The sequence below is a fragment of the Dreissena polymorpha genome, chromosome 11 (assembly GCF_020536995.1).
Source record: "Dreissena polymorpha isolate Duluth1 chromosome 11, UMN_Dpol_1.0, whole genome shotgun sequence".
Lineage (NCBI taxonomy): Eukaryota > Metazoa > Mollusca > Bivalvia > Myida > Dreissenidae > Dreissena > Dreissena polymorpha.
In genome coordinates, this window is record NC_068365.1 from 21,361,582 (window position 1) to 21,386,264 (window position 24,683).

The 24,683-nt window shown below is 37.2% G+C and overlaps 9 non-coding genes across 9 annotated transcripts; 5 read left to right on the plus strand and 4 right to left on the minus strand.

Annotated features, from left to right (window-relative positions):
• Positions 1 to 15,737: 15,737 nt before the first annotated feature.
• Trnaa-agc (transfer RNA alanine (anticodon AGC)) lies at positions 15,738 to 15,810 on the minus strand. The gene has a single exon. It is a non-coding gene; the product is annotated as a tRNA-Ala (tRNA).
• Positions 15,811 to 15,937: 127 nt separating this feature from the next.
• On the plus strand, positions 15,938 to 16,009 carry Trnam-cau (transfer RNA methionine (anticodon CAU)). Its single transcript has one exon. It is a non-coding gene; the product is annotated as a tRNA-Met (tRNA).
• Positions 16,010 to 16,525: 516 nt separating this feature from the next.
• Positions 16,526 to 16,598, minus strand: Trnaa-agc (transfer RNA alanine (anticodon AGC)). The gene has a single exon. It is a non-coding gene; the product is annotated as a tRNA-Ala (tRNA).
• A 127-nt stretch (positions 16,599 to 16,725) lies between these two features.
• Trnam-cau (transfer RNA methionine (anticodon CAU)) lies at positions 16,726 to 16,797 on the plus strand. The gene has a single exon. It is a non-coding gene; the product is annotated as a tRNA-Met (tRNA).
• Positions 16,798 to 18,611: 1,814 nt separating this feature from the next.
• Trnam-cau (transfer RNA methionine (anticodon CAU)) lies at positions 18,612 to 18,683 on the plus strand. Its single transcript has one exon. It is a non-coding gene; the product is annotated as a tRNA-Met (tRNA).
• A 716-nt stretch (positions 18,684 to 19,399) lies between these two features.
• Positions 19,400 to 19,471, plus strand: Trnam-cau (transfer RNA methionine (anticodon CAU)). The gene has a single exon. It is a non-coding gene; the product is annotated as a tRNA-Met (tRNA).
• Positions 19,472 to 19,637: 166 nt separating this feature from the next.
• Trnaa-agc (transfer RNA alanine (anticodon AGC)) lies at positions 19,638 to 19,710 on the minus strand. Its single transcript has one exon. It is a non-coding gene; the product is annotated as a tRNA-Ala (tRNA).
• A 1,372-nt stretch (positions 19,711 to 21,082) lies between these two features.
• Positions 21,083 to 21,155, minus strand: Trnaa-agc (transfer RNA alanine (anticodon AGC)). The gene has a single exon. It is a non-coding gene; the product is annotated as a tRNA-Ala (tRNA).
• A 1,136-nt stretch (positions 21,156 to 22,291) lies between these two features.
• Positions 22,292 to 22,363, plus strand: Trnam-cau (transfer RNA methionine (anticodon CAU)). The gene has a single exon. It is a non-coding gene; the product is annotated as a tRNA-Met (tRNA).
• Positions 22,364 to 24,683: the final 2,320 nt, after the last annotated feature.

A 24,683-nucleotide genomic window follows, 5' to 3' on the forward strand; every position in this document is an offset into this window, starting at 1 on the left:
GGGCGACATTACAAATTCGAAGCATCTTCTTGGCTGCTTTGAAATTCAATTCGGCCAATTCAGGTTTGAATTACATACATCAAAATATTTTGATAGAAGTAAATGCTTAACCCTTTCACTTTCTGTTAAAAACTTCTTTGAAACCACCAGTGTACACAATTTTACAGGAGGAATCTTTAGGTGATCCTCTGTATAGTTTTTTCAAATCATGTTGAATTGATATGTAAAAGTGTCTCACAGGGATAGGGCTTATTTTACATATATGTATAAATAGGAAACTTAAAAAAATCACAGTTGTGATCAGATTATTATCAAACTTGCAAAGTGTCAGAGCTCCAGATAAGGGTCGTATTTTCGTAATTACGAATAATTTTCAAGTCCGTTACGTATTTATTTTAAAATCTTGTCGTACCATAAAGAATTACAAAATCAAGTTACGAATATTATTTTTACATCGGTTCGTATCGATTTTTAATGAGTTCTTTTCGCATATCTTCGTTGCTTATATAGAATGGCTATCGGGTTTGCCAAACAAAGTGCATTTTTTCCAATAAAAGCGGCGTGTACAGTCTATCTGTCAAAAAACAATGGCGGCGCCCGGAGAGCTTCCTATAAAACAGTAAAGCATGCAAAAACACACTTTTAACATATTACATACAAAATGTGAGCCGAAGTTGAATGTTAAGAAAGATATTATAGAAAAGATCTTATACGATGTTGTATGTTCAGTTGCCGACACAGTCGGAAAAGCTAAAAAAAAACGTGACACGACGGGTCCAAACTTAAAAAAACAAACATTATTAAACGAGTGGAAGGGACAATTCCCGTGGCTAATCGTTGACAAGATTGAAGGGGAGGGCCGTTTTAATTGTGAAATATGTAAAAATTCATCGAAGGCATGCAATCTAAGCACAGTTTGGGCATATGAAAGTATTTGAAAAATAAAATTTTATAATACTGAATAGACACTGTTGAACTCGTTTAAATAAAGTTGCTAGTATGTTTATTTTGATTTTTGCATGAAAACAACCATTATTATTTATTTTTAGGTCATTTAGAAAAGTTTAAAATTATTTTCCAAAACTTAGTAGTAACGTTAAGATTAAAATTTCAGAGTTAAGAATTATTTTTGAAAATCTGGTAATAACGTTAAGAATTTCACAAAACCTTATCTGGAGCTCTGTGTCTTTATATCAATGAGGACTCGGGGGTCCTATTTAGAAAAATAACCCCATTAAGAATAATCCTCACTTGTCCTAGCCAATATTTAGTTCTTCATCTTTTATAGGGGAATGACATTCAAATGGATTTTGGAGAATTCTCCCGGCTACGCTGGATACCTAGTAGCAGGAATGGAGAGAGACCTAGCTAATCCAAAAGAATCCTGTCCATTCGACAACAGATGGGTAAACAAAATGGCCTTCAAAAAGTATGTTGAGTTCTTTGAAGAAGGTCGAGAACTCGTCACACGAAAGAAAAGAGTAAAGGTATGTCAAGGGTTCATAACTTAAATTATTTATTATATTGACAATATTATTTTTAAAAAGTATCAGTTGCCCTTCTTTCATTAACCGTATAAAAACAGAGTAGAATAGTGAAATATGAGTCTGGTGTAAGCCATGCCTACTTTCCAGTTGTCACTAAATTGTTTCAGCCACAGTAAAAGATCTATGCAAATTATAATGTTAAGTATATTCTCATTTCTCCATGTTTTTTTACTAGGTTAGAACTTATTCGGCTTCAATAATACATACATATATACATTGATATGATTAAGGCGAAAAATTAAGAGTTTAAGATTTATACTCTTTCTGTTTGTTGATATCTCAGCTTTGATTTTTAGCAGGTGTGTCAACTGCAGTGCAGGCTTCTCCTCCAGATATGTCTGATGAACAGTTGCTTCTTCTTACACAGGAAACAGAACAGAAGATGATTTCAGGTATAAATGTATTTTCTTTACTTATTATGTATTAAGTAAAAAGGATAAAGAGGCATGTTGCCAAACACTACTATAGAGATTAAAAAAACATGCAAAACAACTATTGATATTAAAAAAGTATAAATAAATGCAGTGACCTTTAAGTGAAACAGCTAAAACTTTAATGTTGCCCTCAATAACAAACCAGATTGAGACTGGTATTTAAGATGTTTGTTGATATCTCAGTTTTGATTTTTAGCAGGTGTGTCAACCGCACTGCAGGCTTCTCCTCCAGATACGTCCGATGATGAGTTGCTTCTTCTTACACAGAAAGTTGAAAAGAAGATGGTTTCAGGTACAAATGTATTTTCATTACTTTAACATGTATAAAGTTAAAATGGATAAACATGAATGTTGCCAAACACATCTGTAGAGATTAAAAGAACATATTTGTGAAACAAGTATGGATATTAAAAAAGTAAAAATAACTGCAGTGACCAAGAAGTAAACCAGCTAAAATTAATGTTGCTTTCAATAAAAAACCAGATGGAGACTGGTATTTCAGACAAACATGTATTATTTTTCATGATGTTAACTATATATTTTTCTTTTTCATAGTATATAAGATCATGAACTGTAAATATTGTGCACTTCAATAGATGTACATTATGCCTGATATTTATATATTTGTTCGTACATGTATTTTAAGCATTAAGTTGTTGCAAAGTGACTTGAATGCACATAAGGTACACTCTTCACAACAAACCGCTATTTAAAAACATAATTTACCATTCTTTTCTATATACTTGTTTTTACACACTTCGTAAGTATGACATTGTATGTGGAAGACGGCTTATCAAGGTGATTACTTATATGACACATAACTTACTCCTACTATTCCATAGAGCATTAGTTATCAGTAATCCTTTCCCTAGTACATTGAATGACCAATACCTTATAAAGAGGTAGGGATCAGCTTGTGCAGTAAGCAAATGCTGTGACAAAAAGTTCTTGATTGTGGCATTAATACATCTTTCATAAATCTTTTGTGCACCTGTTATTTACGGGATATCTTAAATACAAAAGGCAAGATGGCCTATCTGAATGATATATTTTTTAATGTACACTTAGAATATATTTTATGCACGAGGGAAAGAATTAATGTATTCAAATAGTTAAGAATGTTTTACGTTATTTGCTCTGTAAATATGTTTGTGCACTATGTGTGCAGTGTTCTTACCTAGCACTATGTGTGCAGTGTTCTAACCTAGGTTCTCATCTGTAAATCATTTATATTTTTGAAAAGGAATATTACAACATTATTGTCAGGGTTCTTGCTATAATAGAATACGGATCAAGCGAAGTAATTGGTACTTATCAAAGCAATAACTTTGTTACCAGTCCAAATGTTACGTTGTTTGAAATAAGCATCTCTGCATTCTTGATATATTGTCATTTGTGCATGTGCTCTGAAAGCAACATCAGAGGACTTCATTGAGCTGGACATTTCATGTCTTGTGTTAAAGTGTTTGTTCCATCGAAATCAAGAAAATAGTAGTTGTCTACTCAAATCGGGTGACACATTTTTAATGTCAGGAACCGTAAAAGTTAAAATATTCCTTTTCTTAGAATATAAAACACTTATTACTGGTATCTGGATATTCTCTGCCTAGCTTATGTTTTCTTTTTCTGGTAAGCATATAACTAAATGTGCTTTTGTTCTTTCTGTTGGTTTGTGGTGCTTTTATTTTCTATGTATACAAGCAAGCAATCCTCTTTCTCGTGGTTTGTGGTGCCTCTGTTTTCTCAAAGTTTATATAATTAACCAACTCACATCTGTTGTTTTGTGGTGCTTTTCTGTTTAGTAATAGTAGGAATATAACCTCAACTTGTTTTAGATATGAATATTATTATTTGTAAACCTTATTATTTTAACTGACCTCTTACAAATCTGCTGGAGGATATGGTTACGATAATTATTATATGCTAGGAAGCGATTGTTAACAAATATAAGTGCAATATATCCTTTTATCTCATACCTATAATCAACATCTTAAATTTAGCCTGTTGATGGCATTTTGTTGAAATAAAGCTTCAAATTGTAAAACTTAAGTTAGTAACTATATCTTGAAAAAATAAATACAACATTTATTTGTTTAACGTCAGATAATGTTAAGTTGCTTTGGCACTAATGAAAGGATGTATTATCTCCCTTAGGAGACCTCCTAGGTGTCCATACCCATGTACTGCACGCTTCCTTGAGGATTCTGCTTTGAAAACAAATACAAGACACTTTTCCTTAGCATAGTGCTAGTTCTTTGCCCAGTAATAGTGTTTACAATGGCGTTAAACCATTAAGTAATATTAAATGTTTAATTTGTTGCCCCTGATACCATTGTGAAAATTAGTAGAGATATCAAGGTAGCTATTTCCTGATTTTCTTGTAAAGAGCCACACCAGAGTTATATGACCTCTGTGTAATGTCAGTATTAGACATTGTGCCAGGATCTTTAGCCTATGACCATTTATTTTATTCTTCATATCAACATTATTAAGATAAGTATAATAGTGAAATTTTATTTTGTTTTAGTTACAAGCGATGTGGATGCTAAGAGCACACCAAAGTTGTCATCCCGGGAACTCTTTGTCCCAACAATCTCGGCTCTACGAAAAGGTATCATCTCAGTTTGATTAAATTTAGCGTGAGAACTACTTTCCATGTAATAATGCTATGTGATCAGAATGATTGATCAGTATGGGATATATTTATTAGCTAAGTCTTATCATGGAATCATAAATTCTATCTCTGTTTACACATCACTCCGTCTGGCCACATGGTCTAGGCGTTAGACTTTCATTTGAGAGACCAGAGTTTTATTTGCAACTTAGCTGGTCATAGAATAGTGTTCTTGTGCAAGACAAACTTCCTTAGCCTTATACCCATTTACAACCCTCGTAACATGAATTATTTAACTGTTGCTGCAATATAAGTGAACTCGAGTTTCAAATGGTGTGAAAAGAAAAAGGCAACTTAAAAACAATTTGGAAAATTTGCCATTTTATGCACTTTTTTCCTTTTTTTTCTGACACAATCGTTTTGTATCGTATCCATATCAGGAAATTGTCTAAATATATATTGATTGGTCATTTTGTTTTGTTGACTAAAGTATACAGAGAATGAACGAAGCAAAACTATACTGTTTCAGCCTTGTTATCGGGTGCAAGTTTGCCAATAAGGAAGCCACTGCCGGCCGCAAAAGCACAACAATCTTCCAGTTGACAGACAGCGCTTCCCGCTATTCAGCAAGGTAATTTTCAGATTACTTATGGAGTTGACAAGATTTATTTTATAGATATTTTGAACTCTTCCTGTTTCAAAAGGAAATAAAAGACGACGTATACCAATTATGAAAAAGATGATGATTATGAGATTTTAATGACATGAAAAGGCTATGATCAACTTACAATTGCATAGAAAGTGAGACAATTCACATAATCTGTGCATGAACCTATATTGGATATTAATACAGTAATGTAAAATTAATCTGGGACATATCATCTGTAGCATTATCTTGAGTGTTTAAATACAATACCTTATTTGTTTGCGTGAAAATGTATTATGAGGACGCTGAGGTAGTTTGTATTGACTTCAGGTTTGTTACCACCAACCCGTCCTATGCCTGCAAGTCAAAGTGATTCGCCAGTTCCTGATACCCAACAGTAAGTGGATGACGTGAGCGCAAATCAAAGACCTTCACATAGCCCTTCCTTAGATACTGTTGTTGGTCAACGTGAAAATAAAGGTATGATTCTAATTGTAAAGGTTACATGAAAGCCTTCTACCTGTTCTTTTTACTGGTTTTATTAAGTTGGTAGAAAAAACTTCATGGAATTTTTCCCCAGCACAGGTAACATCCTGACCTCTGACACTTGTTGGATTTTTAACTAAGGCGCTGGAATGTTTTCTCATGGGAGTGGCCTATGGCAAAACACTGTAGAGCCTTAGGCCTGTTTTGTTTAAATACAGAAAACAAAATGACATTTGCATTGGAATTATCGCGTTGTTAATGTATTAGTATACGCTAGCACCCAAACAATCTGTGTCGAAAGAGAAGTTTTTTTTAAATCCAAGAGTGCTGTGATAATTGCCATAGAACATGTAATCTCTGAATATTGATTACATCATGAGTGTTCCTGCGATAGTAAAACTATTATGAGGGTAATTTCGGTCACTCATAAGCATCAATAAGCGAGACAATTTCCCTTAGATATGATTAGCAAATAAGTAATTTTACGGCAGAGACATGTACACTGTAAATGCCTCATGATTAATTGATCTTTCCATATATAAATATATATATATATATATATATATATATATATATATATATATATATATATATATATTATATGATATTGGATGGCTCAAGCTTCAGTGATCAGTTATGTTATAAATATTCGAATTTCAGACCTTTGTATCCCAGCCCGCTGGAAGACAACCCTACCAAAGGCCGACCAGCAGTGGATAGCGAAAGCCCTGTTCCTTTGGACCAGCTCAGGGGGTGTGGAACTTGTTCCGGAGCACCTAAACCAGCTATGGTGGTATCCTCCTCAGCCAGCCGTTGCAGTAAACAGCTTGCCTAGAGTGGATAGGTACTTCGCACGGCCCCTGTTTTTATGGATGCCCAGAAAACAGTGGAAAGTCCAGCTGTATCGTCCACATCCAGGCTGCGATAGGCAATAACTCGCCTCTACAGGCATAAACCAAAAGGTCAGACAAGTTGTAGATATTGATGGCTACTACAACGTGGCCTGTGACAACCTGGAATGCATGAAATGCAGACGGCGTGTACTCAGTTGGAGCCATTCAATTTTGTCGCAGCTTGACATAGGCCTCAGGGTACAGTTCCCGCGCATCCTAACCGCAAAGCATGCCTGTGACAGGAAGATTGTCTTGCTGCTCAGGAATAGAGGACTTGGCAACAGCTGCAGCCAAATAAGAAAGAAGGTAGATGAGCAACATGATGAAGCATGGCTCAATAGTAATGCTCACTACCTTACAGATTGCAGCGGCTTCATCGATGCAGCACAATCTGGTTTGCTTGTCAATCGAACCATTTCTGATCCACCGGAAAGAGCTCCCCTACCCAGACACAGATGGTTCATGCAAATTTACATCCAGGGTGTCTTTCAACGACTTGATGAGATAAAGGCTGGCATAACCTCTGTGTTTGGGAGAATTCTAAAACTGGATTCGACTAAGAAGGTGGTGAAGAAGTTGGCTGGTCGCCCCGCTAAAACAGCTCTTTGGTGCTCGAATGTGGGGAACGAGCATGGGCAGATTCTGACTTCAGTCATTACAAGCAGTGAAGGTCAAGGTCTTACCCCAATGTTGGTGGGCATCATCAACAAATACACAAAGGCAGAGATCCCTTCGCCAGAAATCCTTTACCTTGATCGTGACTGCTGTGGTGCATCTCCTTTAAAACAAGTGTTGCAGGCCTCAGCATGGAATTGCACAGTTGTTCGTCTAGACATCTGGCATTTTATGAGGAGGATTGCCACTGGTTGTTCCACTGACTCCCACGCCTTGTACTCAACTTTCATGGGTATGATGAGCAACTGCATCTTCAATTGGGATGAAGAGGATTTTCAACGTCTTGTCATGTCAAAGAGGAATGAGCTTGCAGCGCAAGACATTAATTAAAAGTATGACAGTGATGTTGTTAAAACTCTCACCCGCTATGAACTAGCTTTGCACTGCCGTCGCATGACAAGGGGTGTGCCTGAGACTACAAGACTTCTCCGCGACCTCATTGAAACCTTCAGTGGTGAAAAGAGAAGGGACACTCTAGGTGTACCCTTAATCAACAGCTCGCGGATGAAAAGCATCTGGGAAGCTCAGCAGAAACACATTGCCTGCATACAGGATCCCCCTGGAATAGCCCTGTACACCAAGACTGGCACTTCGAAAAAGGGAGGGATTGTGTTGCCAAACTATAGATGTGCTCGTGGCTCAACGTCCTTGGAAAGCTTCCATTTGCACCTGAACAGGTTTATCCCAGGTAATTCACAATAAGTTTACCCATTTCCAGACAGTAAAGATATTTTATGAGTTTGTGGTAGACAACTCGAGATATCATTGTGATAAAAGGAGGTATAGCTTTCCTTCAGCAATTTCTCCTTTTATTTCACTGATTTCTACCCTACTTAATCAATTTCTTAATCATCTTTAACAATGTGTCATCTGCAATCTATTTCGATTTCTGACATTCCAAAATGTGTCATTTGGAAATAAGTTATTACACTTCCAGTTTTAGAGTCTGTCAGTCAAACAAACTATATAAGATTGTATCTATAAATTTCTTAGGTTTTGTTATATTGGTGAGGAAAAGAAAATTTCACAAAAAACACAGCCCTTCGCATTCTTTATAAAAAGTTATTCATGTAATATCATATTAATTATAGCATAATTAAGATTAATTTTCACAGGTACCCTCGCCAGTGATGTCCTGTTCCAGGCCATTTGGTAGATGGTCTCCATAGATGGAATGAAGATCGAGGACGAGCAGCAACTTCTGTGACCTCGGATCATCCATCATACAGTGGCCTTCTGCAACATGCGACAAATACCTTGGCAGTGAAGGTTTTGAAGAAGAAGCTAGTGCCATCATTTACTGAGCCAAGAAAGTACACAGGTAAATTATTATTTATAAGTGCAGCTAACATATTCCCAAATAACTCACACAGAGAACAGAGGCAACAATAAGTAGAAAGGCTCATTTGCAAAGATGGGATTATATGACCAAGATGTGCTTGCTTTGTACACTAAGTGGGTTGTAACCCATAACTAAACAATAATGCGATTAACTAGGTTCCACAGAAATGAGATGTAACGAGTTTCTTGTAAAGGCTTTAACTACTTAATGTTCTCTTCTTAAGCAAACACTTCCAAAATGTTGTCAATTTTTTTTTTGTTCTCTGCAAAGTAGTATTTAATGAAATGGGCTTTGTTTAAGTTGAAACGGGCACACGTCTTCTGATTTTTTGGCCCTAATCCATGACCAAGTTGTAGCCCTTCATGTAATGAAAGAATTATTATGTTTATGTTAAACTCTACTTCAGGTGAACTCATCGGAATCGAGTACCTGTACAGTCAAACTGGGAGTGTAATGGAGGATTACCTCAAGGCGATAGATACCCTTGAGACAGCCCCAGAAGAGGAGAGCATTATCTTGGAAGAAGAGGAAGAGGGCTCATTTCAAGATACAGATCAGATAGACGACCTCACCATCTCAACTGTTGGTTTGAAGGAATCATCTGATGCCGTACTTGATATAAGCAGCCTTCCGCTTACACAAGTACCAGAACATCCAGTCCCTTCCAGTTCTACCAAACCAGCATTTACAGCAACTCCTCTGAAGTACTTCACATCAGAGGAATACAAGGCGATGTTAACTGAAACTGTTCCTGACTTCCAGGCTACACAGGTAACTTAGAGATATGATTAGGCTACTCTATACTGGATTATTTAGTTAATATTGGATATGTGTTTGAAAAGTTAAAGAGAAGTTTTTGGGAAAGATAAGATTGTTGATCATTGGCCAATTATTCATTTAAAAAAAATTATATGTCATTTTTAGTGGGAATGAATATGATTTTCATTTGACGTTTTAATTATGACGTCACGAGGACTTGCGCATAATATTTCTAAAACATGTTTTTGCTATTTGTGTTGCGTTTTGTGTTAAAAATATATTACATCTTGATATCAAATTATGTGTTTTGTTGATTCTGATTGGATATTACTAAAATTGATTATTTTATGGTTGATTCCGAGTAATATTACCTACCTCCTATCGTGGTCTGATATAAAAACTTCCTGTTGAACTGATTTACAAAAATATACCAGGCAGTGTTATATCAGAGATAATCAGACAGATATCAATTCAATGTGTGATAAAAAGCACTTAGTACAAGGAAAATATTACATTCAAAGTGTAGAGCATAAGTTTTCTTATATCATTGAAGACTTTTGAATTATGGAATTCTGTAGTCACTTTCCCATCATATTTCTGTTATTGTATTTCAGATTAAAAATAATTTAATTATCGTTTTGTTTCTTTTGTAGCAGTATGTTGAGCCAGCTCCTATACCTGTGCCGGAACAGTTGTCAGCTGTATCTGTAAAAGAAGATTCATTCAATGAATTGGAAAGTGAGGTAGGTTTTATGTGCTTAAGTGGATTTCTTTTAATTTGCTTATTTAATGTGATGCAGTAGTGAACTTCTTTTTATTGGACATCAGCTGTCTTGAATTCTGTCCTCTTGTTAAAAAGTAATTTGTTGTGTGATTTAATGCGATGTACTAGGCATTGGTATATTTATGCCCCCCTTCGAAGAAGAGGGGGTATATTGCTTTGCTCATGTCGGTCTGTCGGTCGGTCGGTCTGTCTGTCGGTCAGTCCGTCCACCAGGTGGTTGTCAGACGATAACTCAAGAACGCTTAGGCCTAGGATCATGAAACTGCATAGGTACATTGATCATGACTCACAGATGACCCCTATTGATTTTAAGGTCACTAGGTCAAAGGTCAAGGTCACTGTGACCCGAAATAGTAAAATAGTTTCCTGATGATAATTCAAGAACGCTTATGCCTAGGATCATGAAACTTCATAGGTAGATTGATCATGACTAGCAGATGACCCCTATTGATTTTCAGGTCACTAGGTCAAAGGTCAAGGTCACGGTGACCCGAAATAGTAAAATGGTTTCCGGATGATAATTCAAGAACCCTTATGCCTAGGATCATGAAACTTGATAGGTAGATTGATCATGACTAGCAGATGACCCCTATTAATTTTCAGGTCACTAAGTCAAAGGTCAAGGTCACGGTGACCCGAAATAGTAAAATGGTTTCCGGATGATAACTCTAGAACGCTTATGCCTAGGATCATGAAACTTCATAGGTAGATTGTACATAACTGGCAGATGACCCCTATTGATTTTCAGGTCACTAGGTCAAAGGTCAAGGTCACAGTGACCCAAAATAGTAAAATGGTTTCCTTATGATAACTCAGGAAAGCTTATGGCTAGGATCATGAAACTTCATAGGTGCATTGATCATGACTCGCAGATGACCCCTATTGATTTTCAGGTCACTAGGTCAATGGTCAAGGTCACGTTGACAAAAAACATATTTACAAAATGGCTGTCACTACAACTTAGAGCCCATATGGGGGGCATGCATGTTTTACAAACAGCCCTTGTTTATTTATTAAATAAGCATGAATAACTAGTTTAGTCTACACCTCTTCATTAATATAGCCAGTGAAACATGTTCTTATAACTTCAAATTATCACTGTCTAATCTGCTCGGGATTCTAAACCAATACTTGTGCATAGAATGTTGATTTATAAAATGGATATAAAGTTGTCTTCGCTCATCATATGATTCAAAGTTTCGAACCCTTTATCTTCTTACTGTCCTCGTATGAATAACCGTTGCCTTAAAATAAAACAAATAGTGAAATATATTTATTAATTTTCTTTATTTCTTTCATCTCATACAAAATAGACGTCAAATTGGTCTTGTAGAAAAAATGGTATTTCATATGTTGCCGTATCTAACAATAGTCCTTAACCATCAAGTAAGTCAGAAACATTAACTCGTGATAAAACATTACTCACAAATCTAATTGATATGTTGATTTTACACAGGAATCTGTAGGGCCTAACAACATTCCAGGGTATGGCAGAGTTCAGGAGCTAGCGGCATATTTGGTTGGTCTTCGAAAGAACACCTACCTGACTAATCTACAAGCAGATCGTCTGATACAACTCTGGAACAATCTGTTGGATTACGACAAAAGACGAACTTCCTTTCCCGAGAGATTTTCAAAGGAAGCTAGGGGTCGGTACAAGGCCAAGAAGTCCAAACGCAATGTTGTACCAGGAGTTGAGAGTACGGAAAGGTAATAATCTGCATGTTCACTGTGATTTTTTTTCCTTTATAAAGTAATGCAAAACAGCACACCTAATTGGGAAAAAATATAAATTCCCAATTGCTGTCAACAAATAGTCTGTATAAGTAACGTGCAATATTTAGTTTGTTTCCCTATGCAGTTCTATAACCTAAGTAAATAAAATATTGACAACACTAAGTTATCAATTTTAAAGTATTAGTCAGCAACACAATAGGATATAAGGGATCTCATTTTTTAAAAGGCTTTAGCAGAATGTGGCAGATGTAACCTATATTTTATTCCATTTCTACATTTTTGCAAATTTGAATGTGTCTGCAACATAAATAAATGTACGCCCAAATTTCGCATGTGCTGTTTAAGGTGCATGCGCGGTGGACCAGATTCAGTACCTGCGAGCTGGCCAAATGCGAACCGGTATACAGAGGCCATTATTGTCCAACTGCTGTCCATCATTCCCCGAGTTCGTTCAAGACTCGATGACGTCACAAAGGCGTACTATGACATCCGCCAGCTGATTTTGCAGAACGCCAAGGTGATGAATGAGACAAGCATTCAACTGCCGGAAATAAGCAGGGGCACATTGAGACAATGGTAATTACGTTTGATAAACAAAGTAAAAAGGCGTTTGAAATGAATGTTTGTATTTTTCATGATTCATTATAATTTTGAAAATGTGACAAATTTTAAATTAACTCAAATGAGCAATTTTTTTTTTTTTCACAATGATTTTATTTATCTTCAGATTCATACTTACTATATGTCATACCTAGCACTAATACTTTTTGGTATTATCTGCTGCTTCAGTCAAGGGAGTTATGCAATAGTGTTGTCCGCCCTTACATCAACACTTGTATCTCCATAACCAATCATCGAATTCAACAAGATTGTACATTTTCATCTGAAGTCTCATCTAAGTATCATAAAGCCCAATATTATTTATTTTCTTTCAGGCATACAAAACGTGCCAAAGACCTAGACAAACTTGTTGTCAACAAGGGAGTGAGGTTCGTCAACCCGAAACAAACAACCAGTGCGGGAATTCCGGTTGCCGTTGAAAAACCTGTTCAACTTCCTACTGGGAAAGCGGAACCACACATTTTCCCATGTCCAACCAACACTGCTGGTCTTGCAAGAATGAAGGGGCAGAAAAAACCGCCAAAGCAGCCATCTGAAAAAGGCCAGTTGTTAAACAATAATGACATTATTGCTCCCAAGCATACGTCTGATAGAGTGACTGGAGAGGAGATCAAATATATAGTTATAGACCAGTTTTCAAATGAAAATACAATGCCCTTGTCTACTCATATTGCTCCCCAACCCATGGTTACATTTCTGGACAGGTCAAATATCCCCTACACCACTCAAAGGTACAGGAAGCGAAAGCTTGAGATGGAAAAAGAAGGAATTACGAAAAGGAAATATGACAGGAAGAAAGTTCACGTTTGTAAACAGTGTGGTCAGGATCGCATTCCGCCGGACCATGTACAGTACTTCATGAATTGGTTCTGTAGGTCAACTGCCACACAGTCTTTTGAGGACTGGAAAACGGAAATAATGAAAAAGGGTTATGGAAAAAAAACAAGAAAATGATCTTTCAACATAAAACTTCATAAATGTATAGCTTTCAATGAGTAGACGTGCCATGCACAAGGACCATTACATTTCATTTTTCCTTATTGGTCTTTTATCGATGTGACTTTTTAGGGCTTTATCTCAGATTCAATATTACATTTCAACATGAAACTTCATGGATGTATAGATTTTAATTAGGAAAAGTGGCATGCTCAAGAACCATTACCCTACAATTTCATAAATAATATGTTATTGCCCTTTGTTGTTTTCGCATGATGAAACTTTTCACGGCTGAATTAAAAGGGGTTATTGAAGAAAACCAAGAAAATGATCTTTCAACATGAAACTTCATAAATGTATAGCTTTGTATGAGTAGACGTGCCATGCACAAGGACCATAACATTTAATTTTCCCTTATTGGTCTTTTACTGATGTGACTTTTGAGGGCTTTATCTCAGATATAATACTACATTTAAACATGAAACTTCATGGATGTATAGATTTTAATTAGGAAAAGTGGCAAGTACCCTACAATTTTTCTTAAATAGCATGTCATTGCTCTTTTTTGTTTTTGTATGATGAAACTTTTTAAGGCTGATTCTCAAACAGGTAACAATATTCCAACATGAAACTTCATGGAAATATTCTTATAGTCCGAAATCAAACCCCAACTTCCATGGTGCAACTGGTAGCATGTTCACTGTAAATGTGAACGGTCCAGGTTCAAATCCTAGTGGAAGTCATAGTTTGGGAGGACTATATATATATATATATATATATATATATATATATATATATATATATATATATATATATATATATATATATATTATATAAGATGACATTTCGCAAAGTATTGTTTGAAACACCAAAGGCAAAGATTTTCTAAATAATAGATGGCAATTTAGCATGCATCACATTATGAATAAAGTAATAAAGTTAGGCCAATAAAAACTCTCCTTAAAAAATAAAGCCTTTTCAATTGTGGTAGCGCAACCTGGGCTCATGAGCCATGGCCTTGGCGCAGTGGAAGCGTGCTGGGCCCATAACCCAGAGGTCCGAGGATCGAAACCTCGCTCTGCTAGATATTTTGTTTTGAAGTTTTTCAAAGTCTTCTAAGTACACGACTCCGTTCCAATCAGTTCTAATTTTGACTGTTTATAGATAGAACCAGCAAAATCATGATTCGAATGAAATTCTGCACGAAAGTGTAACATAAACATAATGTTTGACTAGTGGTTTAAAAGAATGTAGAATCAGGGTATCGATCCCTGTACCTCTCACATGCTAAGCGAGCGCTCTACCACATGAGCTAATTCCCCTAATGAGATAAGTATAGTGCTGCGTTTGCACACTGTTTATGACTCAAATGCAAACGTAGCTGAATAAAATTAAGCTGTTTTTTTCCATGGCAGTAACTAGCAAATTCTTCAGTATACATCGTAATAACATCAGAGTGGCACAGTGAAAGAGTGCTGGGCCCATAACTCAGATTATGACCTTCAACCGCTGCTTCCATAACATTCAATCTCTAAATAAAACGACAATGTATTTGAACAAACCAATTGTGTGTATGGACACTGGCCCAAAGTCACAGTTTAACTCGGAGATAAGCGACTTTATTATGAGACATTGACAATTTGCGGTATACTGTGAACTGGATGGTAGCCTTGATAACGGAGGGCGAATGACAGAGAACAGTGATGCGCTTAAGATCTGTCTTCACGTGTATAATAGTGTAATCTTTGAATGGCTACCGGCCTATCAAAGTCTGAAACATCGAAACGGCTAAACATGATTGGACAAGTGGCCGTTTTATCATAGCTATGCAGATCGGAGGTGCTTGCTTGTTATAAATTTTGAAAGCCGTTGTCATATAAACGATCTTTTTCGTGACTGGTTGTTTGATATGGCGTGCAACACATGTTTACATCTTTTGTAAGGTCAACTTTGAGGTTTTCAGAACAGGCGCTTGTTAAATTGTTATCAAATAAGAAAACATATAATTATAAATTTTTCTAATCTTGTTATAGGACACCTATAGTCTAGGACTGAGAGTCTAGGCGCTAATTTGTAAGTACAATCATGAACAAGGTAGCACGTTAAGCTTATTTGTATTTATTTAAGTAAAAAATAAAACCTGGCAAAGTGTTCACATCAAACCCGGACCATGTTCAAAGCATGACAATGTTATCTTTGGTAAGCAAATGTGTTAGTGTTTAGTGAGGAAACAGAGACGTGGTCCGATTGCTGATGAAAAGAATGGAGAATCAGGGTATCGATCCCTGTACCTCTCACATGCTAAGCGAGCGCTCTACCACTTGAGCTAATTCCCCTCAATAGATATTTTTAGCACTACCTTTGCTTACTGTTTATGTCTCAAATTCAAACGTAGATGGATGCACTAAAATTGTTTGTTCCATGGCAGTAATTCGCAAATCCTTAAGTAAACATAGTAACAACAGCAGAGTGGCGCAGTGGAAGCGTGCTGGGCCCATAACCCAGAGGTCCGAGGATCGAAACCTCGCTCTGCTAGATATTTTGTTTTGAAGTTTTTCAAAGTCTTCTAAGTACAAGAGTCCGTTCCAATCAGTTCTAATTTTGACTGTTTATAGATAGAACAAGCAAAATCATGATTCGAATAAAATTCTGCACGAAAGTGTTACATAAAACATGGTGTTTATGACTGGTTCTTCGACATGGCGTGCAACACATGTTTACATTTTTGTAAGGTCAACTTTGAGGTTTTCAGAACAGGCGCTTGTTAAATTGTTATCAAATAAGAAAACATATAAATATAAATTCTAATCTTGTTTTAGGAAACCTAGAGTCTAGGACTGAGAATCTAGGCGCTAATTTGTAAGTACAACCATGAACAAGGTAGTACTTTAAGCTAGTTTGTTTTAATATAAGTAAAAAAAAGAAAACCTGGCAAAGTGTTCACATCAAACCCGGACCATGTTCAAAGCATGACAATGTTATCTTTGGTAAGCAGATGTGTTAGTGTTTAGTGAGGAAACAGAGACGTGGTCCGATTGCTGATGCAAAGAATGGAGAATCAGGGTATCGATCCCTGTACCTCTCACATGCTAAGCGAGCGCTCTACCACTTGAGCTAATTCCCCTCAATAGATCATTCTAGCACTACCTTTGCTCACTGTTTATGTCTCAAATTCAAACGTAGATGGAAACACTTAAATTGTGTTTTCCATGGCAGTAAAGCGCAAATCCTTAAGTAAACATAGTAACAACAGCAGAGTGGCGCAGTGGAAGCGTGCTGGGCCCATAACCCAGAGGTCCGAGGATCGAAACCTCGCTCTGCTAGATATTTTGTTTTGAAGTTTTTCAAAGTCTTCAAAGTACAAGAGTCCGTTCCAATCAGTTCTAATTTTGACTGTTTATAGATAGAACAAGCAAAATCATGATTCGTATGAAATTCTGCACGGCATTGTTACATAAAACATAATGTTTGACAAGCGGTTTAAACGAATGTAGAATCAGGTTATCGATCCCTGTACCTCTCACATGCTAAGCGAGCGCTCTACCACTTGAGCTAATTCCCCTAATGAGATAATTATAGTGCTGCTTTTGCACACTGTTTATGACTCAAATGCAAACGTAGCTGAATAAAATTTAGCTGTTTTTTTCCATGGCAGTAAATAGCAAATTCTTCAGTATACATCGTAATAACATCAGAGTGGCACAGTAAAAGCGTGCTGGACCCAAAACTCAGATTATGACCTTCAATCGCTGCTTCCATAACATTCAATCTCTAAATAAAACGACAATGTATTTGAACAAACCAATTGTGTGTATGGACACTAGCCCAAAGTCACAGTTTAACTCGGAGGTAAGCGACTTTATTATGAGACATTGACAATTGGCGGTATACTGTGAACTGGAGGGTAGCCTTGATAACGAAGGGTGAATGACAGTGAACAGTGATGCGCTTAAGTTCTGTCTTCAAGTGTATAATAGTGTAATCTTTGAATGGCTACCGGCCTATTAAAGTCTGAAACATCGAAACGGCTAAACATGATTGGACAAGTGGCCGTTTTATCATAGCTATGCAGATCGGAGGTGCTTGCTTGTTACAAATATTGAAAGCCGTTGTCGTATAAACGATCAAATTCGTGACTGGTTGTTTGACATGGCGTGCAACACATGTTTACATTTTTTGTAAGGTCAACTTTGAGGTTTTTAGAGCAGGCGCTTGTTAAATTGTTATCAAATAAGAAAACATATAATTATAAATTCTAATCTTGTTATAGGAAACCTAGAGTCTAGGACTGAGAGTATAGGCGCTAATTTGTAAGTCCAACCATGAACAAGGTAGTACGTTAAGCTAGTTTGTATTTATTTAAGTGAAAAAAAAACCTGGCAAAGTGTTCACATCAAACCCGGACCATGTTCAAAGCATGACAATGTTATCTTTGGTAAGCAGATGTGTTAGTGTTTAGTGAGGAAACAGAGACGTGGTCCGATTGCTGATGAAAAGAATGGAGAATCAGGGTATCGATCCCTGTACCTCTCACAAGCTAAGCGAGCGCTCTACCACTTGAGCTAATGCCCCTCTATAGATCATTCTAGCACTACCTTTGCTCACTGTTTATGTCTAAAATTCAAACGTAGATGGATACACTTAAGTTGTTTTTTCCATGGCAGTAAATCGCAAATCCTTAAGTAAACATAGTAACTACAGCAGAGTGGCGCAGTGGAAGCATGCCGGGCCCATAACCCAGAGGTCCGAGGATCGAAACCTCGCTCTGCTAGATATTTTGTTTTGAAGTTTTTCAAAGTCTTCTAAGTACAAGACTCCGTTCCAATCAGTTCTAATTTTGACTGTTTATAGATAAAACAAGCAAAATGATGATTCGTATGAAATTCTGCACGACAGTGTTACATAAAACATGGTGTTTGACTAGCGGTTTAAAAGAATGGAGAATCAGGGTATCGATCCCTGTACCTCTCACATGCTAAGCGAGCGATCTACCACTTGAGCTAATTCCCCTCAACAGATATTTTTAGCACTACCTTTGCTTACTGTTTATGTCTCAAATTCAAACGTAGATGGATGCACTAAAGTTGTTTGTTTCATGGCAGTAATTCGCAAATCCTTAAGTAAACATAGTAACAACAGCAGAGTGGCGCAGTGGAAGCGTGCTGGGCCCATAACCCAGAGGTCCGAGGATCGAAACCTCGCTCTGCTAGATATTTTGTTTTGAAGTTTTTCAAAGTCTTCTAAGTACAAGAGTCCGTTCCAATCAGTTCTAATTTTGACTGTTTATAGATAGAACAAGCAAAATCATGATTCGAATAAAATTCTGCACGAAAGTGTTACATAAAACATGGTGTTTATGACTGGTTCTTCGACATGGCGTGCAACACATGTTTACATTTTTGTAAGGTCAACTTTGAGGTTTTCAGAACAGGCGCTTGTTAAATTGTTATCAAATAAGAAAACATATAAATATAAATTATAATCTTGTTATAGGAAACATAGAGTCTAGGACTGAGAATCTAGGCGCTAATTTGTAAGTACAACCATGAACAAGGTAGTACTTTAAGCTAGTTTGTTTTAATATAAGTAAAAAAAAGAAAACCTGGCAAAGTGTTCACATCAAACCCGGACCATGTTCAAAGCATGACAATGTTATCTTTGGTAAGCAGATGTGTTAGTGTTTAGTGAGGAAACAGAGACGTGGTCCGATTGCTGATGCAAAGATTGGAGAATCAGGGTATCGATCCCTGTACCTCTCACATGCTAAGCGAGCGCTCTACCACTTGAGCTAATGCCCCTCAATAGATCATTCTAGCACTACCTTTGCTCACTGTTTATGTCTAAAATTCAAACGTAGATGGAAACACTTAAGTTGTGTTTTCCATGGCAGTAAATTGCAAATCCTTAAGTAAACATAGTAACAACAGCAGAGTGGCGCAGTGGAAGCGTGCTGGGCCCATAACCCAGAGGTCCGAGGATCGAAACCTCGCTCTGCTAGATATTTTGTTTTGAAGTTTTTCAAAGTCTTCTAAGTACAAGACTCCGTTCCAATCAGTTCTAATTTTGACTGTTTATAGATAAAACAAGCAAAATCATGATTCGTATGAAATTCTGCACAACAGTGTTACATAAAACATGGTGTTTGACTAGCGGTTTAAAAGAATGGAGAATCAGGGTATCGATCCCTGTACCTCTCACATGCTAAGCGAGCGCTCTACCACTTGAGCTAATTCCCCTAATGAGATAATTATAGTGCTGTTTTTGCACACTGTTTATGACTCAAATGCAAACGTAGCTGAATAAAATTAAGCTGTTTTTTTCATGGCAGTAAATAGCAAATTCTTCAATATACATCGTAACAACATTAGAGTGGCACAGTGGAAGCTTGCTGGGCCCATAACTCAGATTATGACGTTCAACCGCTGCTTCCATAACATTCAATCTCTAAATAAAACGATAATTTATTTGAACAAACCAATTGTGTGTATGGACACTGGCCCAAAGTCACAGTTTAACTCGGAGGTAAGCGACTTTATTATGAGACATTGACAATTGGCGGTATACTGTGAAATGGAGGGTAGCCTTGATAACGAAGGGTGAATGACAGTGAACCGTGATTCGCGTAAGTTCTGTCTTCACGTGTATAATAGTGTAATCTTTGAATGGCTACCGGCCTATATAGTCTGAAACATCGAAACGGCTAAACATGATTGGACAAGTGGCCGTTTTATCATAGGTATGCAGATCGGAGGTGCTTGCTTGTTACAAATATTGAAAGCCGCTGTAATATAAACGATCTAATTCGTGACTGGATGTTCGATACTGCGTGCAACACATGTTTACATTTTTGTAAGGTCAACTTTAAGGTTTTCCGAACAGGCGCTTGTTAAATTGTTATCAAATAAGAAAACATATAATTATAAATTCTAATCTTGTTATAGGAAACCTAGAGTCTAGGACTGAGAGTCTAGGCGCTAATTTGTAACTACAATCATGAACAAGGTAGTACGTTAAGCTAATGTGTATTTATTTAAGTAAAAAGAAAACCTGACAAAGTGTTCACATCAAACCTGGACCATGTTCAAAGCATGACAATGTCATCTTTGGTAAGCAGATGTGTTAGTGTTTAGTGAGGAAACAGAGACGTGGTCCGATTGCTGATGAAAAGAATGGAGAATCAGGGTATCGATCCCTGTACATTTCTCATGCTAAGCGAGCGCTCTACCACTTGAGCTAATTCCCCTAAATAGATAATTCTAGCATTACCTTTGCTCACTGATTATGTCTCAAATTCAAACGTAGATGGATACACTAATGTTGTTTGTTCCATGGCAGTAAATCGCAAATCCTTAAGTAAACATAGTAACAACAGCAGAGTGGCGCAGTGATAGCGTGCTAGGCCCATAACCCAGAGGTCCGAGGATCGAAACCTCGCTCTGCTAGATATTTTGTTTTGAAGGTTTTCAAAGTCTTATAAGTACAAGACTCCGTTCCAATCAGTTCTAATTTTGACTGTTTTTAGATTGAACCAGCAAAATCATGATTCGAATGAAATTCTGCACGAAAGTGTTACATAAAACAAGGTGTTTGACTAGCGGTTTAAAAGAATGGAGAATCAGGGTATCGATCCCTGTACCTCTCACATGCTAAGCGAGCGCTCTACCAATTGAGCTAATTCCCCTAATGAGATAATTATAGTGCTGCTTTTGCACACTGTTTATGACTCAAATGCAAACGTCGATGAATAAAATTTAGCTGTTTTTTCCATGGCAGTAAATAGCAAATTCTTCAGTATACATCGTAACAACATCAGAGTGGCACAGTGGAAGCGTGCTGGGCCCAAAACTCAGATTATGACCTTCAACCGCTGCTTCCATAACAATCAATCTCTAAATAAAACGACAATGTATTTGAACAAACCAATTGTGTGTATGGACACTGGCCCTAAGTCACAGTTTAACTCGGAGGTAAGCAACTTTATTATGAGACATTGACAATTGGCGGTATACTGTGAACTGGAGGGTAGCCTTATAACGAAGGGCGAATGACAGTGAACCGTGATTCGCGTAAGTTCTGTCTTCACGTGTATAATAGTGTAATCTTTGAATGGCTACCGACCTATTAAAGTATGAAACATCGAAACGGCTAAACATGATTGGACAAGTGGCCGTTTTATCATAGCTATGCAGATCGGAGGTGCTTGCTTGTTACAAATATTGAAAGCCGTTGTCATATAAACGATCGAATTCGAGACTGGTTGTTCGACATGGCGTTCAACACATGTTTACATTTTTTGTAAGGTCAACTTTGAGGTTTTCAGAACAGGCGCTTGTTAAATTGTTATCAAATAAGAAAACATGTAATTATAAATTCTAATCTTGTAATAGGAAACCTAGAGTCTAGGACTGAGAGTCTAGGCGCTAATTTGTAAGTACAACCATGAACAAGGTAGTTCGTTAAGCTAGTTTGTATTTATTTAAGTGAAAAAAACCACCTGTCAAAGTGTTCACATCAAACCCGGACCATGTTCAAAGCATGGCAATGTTATCTTTGGTAAGCAGATCTGTAAGTGATAAGTGAGGAAACAGAGACGTGGTCCGATTGCTGATGAAAATAATGGAGAATCAGGGTATCGATCCCTGTACCACTCACATGCTAAGCGAGCGCTCTACCACTTGAGCTAATTCCCCTCAATAGATAATTCTAGCACTACCTTGGCTCACTGTTTATATCTCAAATTCAAACGTAGATGGATACACTTAAGTTGTTTTTTCCATGGCAGTAAATCGCAAATCCTTAAGTAAACATAGTAACAACAGCAGAGTGGCGCAGTGGAAGCGTGCTGGGCCCATAACCCAGATGTCCGAGGATCGAAACCTCGCTCTGCTAGATATTTTGTTTTCAAGTTTTTCAAAGTCTTCTAAGTACAAGACTCCTTTCCAATCAGTTCTAATTTTGACTGTTTGTAGATAGAACAAGCAAAATCATGATTCGAATGAAATTCTGCACGAAAGTGTTACATAAAACATGGTGTTTGACTAGCGGTTTAAAAGAATGGACAATCAGGGTATCGATCCCTGTACCTCTCCCATGCTAAGCGAGCGCTCTACCACTTGAGATAATTCCCCTTATGAGATAAGTATAGTGCTGCTTTTGCACACTGTTTATGACTCAAATGCAAACGTAGCTGAATAAAATTTAGCTGTTTTTTCCAAGGCAGTAAATAGCAAAATCTTCTTTATACATCGTAACAACGTCAGAGTGGCACAGTGGAAGCGTGCTGGGCCCGTAACTCAGATTATGACCTTCAACCGCTGCTTCCATAACAATCAATCTCTAAATAAAACGACAATGTATTTGAACAAACCAATTGTGTGTATGGACACTGGCCCAAAGTCACAGTTTAACTCGGAGGTAAGCGACTTTATTATGAGACATTGACAATTGGCGGTATACTGTGAACTGGAGGGTAGCCTTGATAACGAAGGGCGAATGACAGTGAACCGTGATTCGCGTAAGTTCTTTCTTCACGTGTATAATAGTGTTATCTTTGAATGGCTACCGGCCTATTAAAGTCTGAAACATCGAAACGGCTAAACATGATTGGACAAGTGGCCGTTTTATCATAGCTATGCAGATCGGAGGTGCTTGCTTGTTACAAATATTGAAAGCCGTTGTCATATAAACGATCGAATTCGTGACTAGTTGTTTGACATGGCGTGCAACATATGTTTACATTTTTGTAAGGTCAACTTAGATGTTTTCAGAACAGGCGCTTGTTAAATTGTTATCAAATAAGAAAACATATAATTATGAATTCTAATCTTGTTATAGGAAACCTAGAAACTATGAATGAGAGTCTTTGTAAGTACAACCATGAACAAGGTAGTACGTTAAGCTTGTTTGTATTAATTTATGTAAAAAAGAAAACCTGGCAAAGTGTTCACATCAAACCCGGACCATGTTCAAAGCATGACAATGTTTTCTTTGGTAAGCAGATGTGTTAGTGTTTAGTGAGGAAACAGAGACGTGGTCCGATTGCTGATGAAAAGAATGGAGAAGCAGGTATCGATCCCTGTACCTCTCACATGCTAAGCCAGCGCTCTACCACTTGAGCTAATTCCCCTCAATAGATAATTCTAGCACTACACTACTTTGCTCACTGTTTATGTCTCAAATTTAAACGTAGATGGATACACTTAAGTTGTTTTTCCATGGCAGTAAATCGCAAATCATGAAGTAAACATAGTAACAACAGCAGAGTTGCGCAGTTGAAGCGTGCTGGGCCCATAACCCAAAGGTCCGAGGATGGAAACCTCGCTCTGCTAAACATTTTGTTTTGAAGTTTTTCAAAGTCTTCTGAGTAAAAGATTCCGTTCCAATCAGTTCTAAATTTGACTGTTTATAGATAGAACAAGCAAAATCATGATTCGAATGAAATTCTGCATGAAAGTGTTACATAAAACATGGTGTTTGACTAGCGGTTTAAAAGAATGGAGAATAAGGGTATCGATCCCTGTACCTCTCCCATGCTAAGCGAGCGCTCTAGCACTTGAGCTAATTCCCCTAATGAGATAATTATAGTGCTGCTTTTGCACACTGTTTATGACTCAAATGCAAACGTAGCTAAATAAAATTTAGCTGTTTTTTTTACATGGCAGTAAATAGCAAATTCTTCAGTATACATCGTAACAACATCAGAGTGGTACAGAGGAAGCGTGCTGGGCCCATAACTCAGATTATGACCTTCAACCACTGCTTCCATAACATTCAATCTCTTAATAAAACGACAATGTATTTGAACAAACCAATTGTGTGTATGGACAATGGCCCAAAGTCACAGTTTAACTCGGAGGTAAGCGACTTTATTATGAGACATTGACAATTGGCGGTATACTGTGAAATGGTGGGTAGCCTTGTTAACGAAGGGCGAATGACAGTGAACCGTGATGCGCATAAGTTCTGTCTTCACGTGTATAATTGTGTAATCTTTGAATGGCTTCCGGCCTATTAGTCTGAAACATCGAAACGGCGAAACATGATTGGACAAGTGGCCGTTTTATCATAGCTATGCAGAGCGGAGTTGCTTGCTTGTTACAAATATTGAAAGCCGTTGTCATATAAACGATCGAATTCGTGACTGGTTGTTCGACATGGCGTGCAACACATGTTAAAAAATTTTTTTAAGGTCAACTTTGAGGTTTTCAGA